Source organism: Ursus arctos, unplaced genomic scaffold, assembly GCF_023065955.2.
Source record: "Ursus arctos isolate Adak ecotype North America unplaced genomic scaffold, UrsArc2.0 scaffold_32, whole genome shotgun sequence".
Lineage (NCBI taxonomy): Eukaryota > Metazoa > Chordata > Mammalia > Carnivora > Ursidae > Ursus > Ursus arctos.
This window is the reverse complement of record NW_026623008.1, coordinates 18,962,886-18,968,409: the sequence shown is the minus strand read 5'-3', so window position 1 is coordinate 18,968,409 and position 5,524 is coordinate 18,962,886.

The window sequence follows — 5,524 nt, the reverse complement described above, 5'->3', positions numbered from 1 at the left end:
TCACATAAATACTGTGATTTGACTTCAGATTTCATGAGGGAGCTGGCTTACAAATTATGAATTCTTTTTTTTTTTAAAGATTTTATTCATTTATTTGACGGGGGCGGGCACAAGCAGGGGGAACAGCAGAGGGAGCAGCAGGCTCCCCGCTGAGCAGGGAGCCTGATGCAAGCGGGGCTCTACCCATCCCAAGATCCTGGGTTCATGACCTGAGCTGAAGGCAGACGCTTAACTGACTGAGCCACCCAGGCGCCCTGCAAATTATGAATTCTTAAAGGAAATTTTATTTCCCCCTTTCCCCAGGGCCAAAGGCGATATAAGGAAGTTTTAACTGTCTTCCCTTCTGGGTGCCAGTGTTTGCTCCATATCGGCCCTTGTGCTGTGGTTTAAACCCTCTGGGGTCTCCTATCAGTGTGCCCATCTTGGAGAGGCCCTGGGATTTCTGTCTGCTATGTCCCACACAGACAGGACAGGATGGAGGATGTTATGGTGTCCAGGAGTTGGCAGGCACCCTGAGGGTTAAAAACAATTTGGGTTTTACTTTCCTCTCCATCTCATTTTGGGGCTGGGCGTGCTCCTAACTTTCATGGCAGCTCAGCGGCATAGTAAAAAAGAATTAAAAAAAAAAAAAAAAAAAAAAAACAAACCCAAACCTCCTTTATACAGCATTTTAATTTTTTTCATCAAGAGGGTCACTTAGGTCTCTAATTCACCATATTGTTGGAAAAAAGTTTAAAACATGGATTTCATGATCACAACTCCTATTTATTTAATGACATTGTTATATTCTTTTTATACATTTTAATGTTATGAGTTTTATATGGTATGACTGTGTATATTATTATTTATAATGATATCATTTAACTCACATTTAACTCCCCAGGGAGGTAGATATTATTTCATCTTATTTTATTTTATTTTAATTCCGGTATAGTTAACATGCGGTGCTGTATTAGTTTCAGTTGTACAATATAGTGATTCAACACTCCCATATTTACTACGGAGAGGTAGACATTATTATCTCTATTTTACAGATGAGGAAATATAGGCTCTGAGTTTTGCCCAAGGTTACACCAATTATACGGCTGAACAGGGACTTAGCCATTGGTGTTCACCCTCCAAGGGGTCCTTAACCTTTGGAAGACATGGACCCCCCTTAAGAATCTAATGAAATCTCTAGATCATCTTCCCCAAAACGTACATTGATACAAATACACTAAAATTACAGCGGGGGTTGAGATCCTACGAAATCCATGCATGGATCCTACTATAAAGAAGCTGTGCGTGTTATAAGGTTGACAGCAGATGCTGGAACAAAAAGACACATCCGTTTTTTAGGTTTGATCACCAGTTCATATTCTCCTGCCTGTCTTCGAAGACCCTTCATATTCTGATCCCACTGTCTTCATCCACTCTCGTTTTCCTGACATGCATTCCCTGAAATAGTCCTTCTGGGCATCTGCATGGTCTCTCTTCAGTTCATGGCTGGGCTCTGTGCAGTGAGCAGTGACGAAGATCATGGGCTCTCCAGCCTGGGTTCAGATCCTGAGCAAACCGTAGACAAGGGTGGGTTATCTACCCTCCCTGTGCCTCTGTTTCTCTACGTGTAAAATGGTGAACAACGGTAGGTGCTTTGCAGGGCTGTGGGGATTCTACGAGTCAATGCATGTCAAGCACTTAAAGAAGTGCGTGGCTCACAGTAACTGCGGATGCGTTCGAGGCGGGACTCCTGTTCCCCCTACAGAGTGGCTCATTATTAGCTTCCTACAGCTCACCGGCAAACCAGGAGAGGATTCTTGTAAATAAAATAATTTTGTTATTATTTTTTTGAAGCCAAACATTGTCACTTTATCTTTTTTTGTAGTTTCAAGTTTTTATTTAAACTCCAGTTAGTTAACATACATAAGTTCAATAGTTTTGAAAAGTACCTAAAAAAGTCCCGGGCACACAGTGGTGCTAATTTCTTGAAAGGCAATTTACCTTTTGCCATTTTAAGAGGGCAATAGCGCTCTCTGTCCTCGAGGCCTAGGGCTTCGCTTGTCCCAGTGGAGAGGCAAGAGCTTTGATTTTCAAGTCTCAAGGGCAATGAAATGGCTCAAAGTGTCGAAAGACAGGGGAACAAGCAAGCCTACCCACCTCGGCAAAGGTGGAATCTCCTGAGACTGAAGCGATGGACGTATAGCTGATTTCTGTGAGAATTGAGCTCCAATGGTGCCCATGGCAGCGAGATTTCTGATGGGATGGAACGGGCCTATGGCGCCAGCGTCTGAGCAGGGCTGGCCTAGGGATTTGGTTAGTAAGCATCTCAGCGGACAGAGTGCAGACCAGAGGACTTTCTGCAAGGCTGGTAGATGATTCAGGAGAAGTTCCCTCTAATCTTGGCTGTTCTAGAAAGATGAAAGAATGTGATGCTTCTTATCTCTTGGTGTCTTTGAGGAAATTTATAGTGATACATTGTGTGTTTTGTTTTCTGAACTGAGGGCAGGGATGTGTGACCTACCTTTGTAAATTTCATAATCCTTTCATTAGTAATTTTCCATGTTGAACTGACTCATTGAATCTTAGAACTGGAAGGGCTCTTAGAAATTATTCCTAGTTAGTGCGGACAGTAATTAATATTATGAAGGTGGGAGACACCACTCTATTGGATCCTTTTGGTCCTATGTCCCTAAAAGAAATCCTAAAGTCGGGAAGTTTCTTCTCTAAGGATGGGGCCTAGGCCGAAAGTGAGCCCAGATAAACATGTAATTTATCCTCAAAGAACATTTTCTTCTCCATAGCCCATTGTAGCCCACAGGCACTGACTTTCCTCTGGGAAAGACTAGAAGAACCACTGGTATTGATATGATTCGAGCAGCGGGGTTGAGGGCCCACCAGATCTCATCAGCCTCAGGAAGTCCTGCCTGCTAAACTGGACAAGGCAGGGCCCAAGACAAGCCTCTGGGGCAGGCCGATTAGTTTGTGAGCCAGCTGGAGTAGGCCCAGAGCCCCTGCAGAGCAGTGTTCTGACAAGTAGACCTAGACAAGAATGGTTGCCGTTGTCAGTCAGTCAACGCCAGCCTGCAGTAGGCCGATCTGTGACTTAGCCTTCCAAGCTCCTTGGTGTCCATTATTTTCTTTTCAGTGTCCATCCACTCCATGTACCCCGCAGCCAGAGTTCTCATGCAACGGTTCCTCATGTGACTAGCATAGTGGTTCTTGGTCTTTTGGACTTCTTTAAGAATTTGCTAAAAATTATGAACTGTCCCCAAGGAAAAATGCATATTCACATAAAATTTTGCTTATAATTCTAGTGGGTCCACTGACAAGGCTGGATTCCCTTGTTGGATTCCTGCTTAAGAAGTCCTGTCCTAGAATAATGTACCTGATAGTGATTTAATGCATTACGTCTTCTGTTTCTCAGAAACACCGCTGCGTTCTGCTCTGAGGCAGGCAGAGTCTGAAAGTGAAGATAGGGACTTGAGTTTGGGGTGGGGTGCTGAAACGGTCCGTGCTGTTGATTGCTCGGAGGTAAGCAAATTAAAAAAAACTACTACATTCTGACTTTTTCTGCCTATCCCACAGTCTGACCAACACTGTTTCAACTGTAATATCTTACCGTTTTCACATTAGAATCACTAATACTTAAAAAATATTAATGTGAGTGCATTACCTACTGAAATTCTCACTTTATTAATATGAGATGGATCCTAGGGATCGGTTTCTTAAAAATTTAAATGACTTTATTGAAGTATAATTGATGTAAAATAAAGTGCATAAATTTAAGTACAGTTCAGTGAATTCTGGTATATGTATGAAACCTACGAACATACCCATCAACCCCAAAGTTTCCCCTAAATCACAGGCAAACAGTTTCCTGAGGAGAGGATGTAATGCCTTCATCAGCTTCTCCCAAAGGGGAGAAGAATGAAAGCTACAGCTGAAGCCTGGCTCATTGAGAATCCACTCATTCATTCGACACATTGTCAAAATCAGAACACAATTAACATAAATGGCTACCATTTGAGAACTTAATGTGCCAGGTATTATGACAGGCACTTTACATGTATTATCTCCGACCCTTACAAAAATTCTGAAATGTGCGTATCATCATCCAATGTACCATCTCCGTTTTGCAGATAAGGAAACTAAGGCTCAGAATGAAGTGACTTGACCAATGCCACTAAATTATGTAGGTATTTGCAAAAGCTAGTGTTTAATAGGAGATCTACTGCAGCAAACCTATCCTGTAGCCGCTCCGCCATGATGCCTTCCATAATACCAAGTTGCCTAACTTCTCAGAACGAGCTAAGCTTGAAATATCAGGACTGAGCAGGAAGTGAAAGAGCGAAGTCAAAGACACCTTTTTTTTTTTTTTTTTAAACAATTCCCTTCTAACCAATGAGAAATCATTGCAAAAGAGAAAGTACTGCCTTTAAAAGACGCAAGACAGCACTGTGCGCTCAAGAGGTGTGGTGGGGAGGTTTTCTCAAGTAGGAGTTATTATCTAACCACAAACCAACTGTCTATCATTACACTGCATTTTAGAGGACATCTAGGATTGGTTGACTAAGAGAGCAACATTTGAATTTAAAGACAAGACCAAAACAACCAGGGGTCATTCCTCCCCTGAGAAAGATAAAGCTTTATTGTCAGAGAAAACTCCAACTGGCTTCTGAGATTAGGTACTAAAACCCTTATACCATTACCTCACTAACTGGTGTATTACTATTCATTTCCTTGTCAAGAAACCAGTCCCTATTTTAAGGAAAACCCACCGAAAAGATACATAAAAACCACGTGAAGGCTCTTTGTAAACTGCAATGGATTACAAAAAAACTAGTAAATGCAAATATTTATAGTTTAAGATGCAATTAAAATTAATCTCTAAATAGAAAGCAAAATCTGCCTGTCTACAAAGGCTATGCCAGGATGACGTGGCAGTCAGAAGCAGCCACAATTCCTGGTGCCTGTTTTCCTATTTGTCACTAGATTACATGTAGCATTAATGTTTTCTGTCTCCCATTTTTCCCTCTGCTGGTCCTTTGGACCATTAACTGCACTGTATCTTCAGTACGTTGTTTATTCTGGAGCAGCAATCCATAATAAAACCTATAAAAGAAAAAAAGTGGGCCAGATGACTTTATAGAAAGGAAACCATGCTTTCAAGTTATAGGCTGAAAAATTACTTCCTCCTGGTACGTTTACTATTGACTTCATTCTGAGTCTGGGATGCATCCTCATCTTAATGAGATAGAAGGATTAATGAAAAAAATCATTTATTTCAGGCAATACAAATTCTTTTGACAAATACAGCAAGATAGTAAGCATTAAAATTTGAGAACTTGAAATGCTGAAAGAAATTCCTATAATTCAATAATCTTTTCCTCAGCAATAGCTTCTATTACAGAAAGTTTCACTTAATAGATAAGGCTGATAATGACATTGTTTCCAATTTTATACCCTCTATTTTATGTTCATGAAGTAAAACACTACAGAAGTAGACAGAACCACCAAACCAACAATATAAAATTTTCAGGGTGTG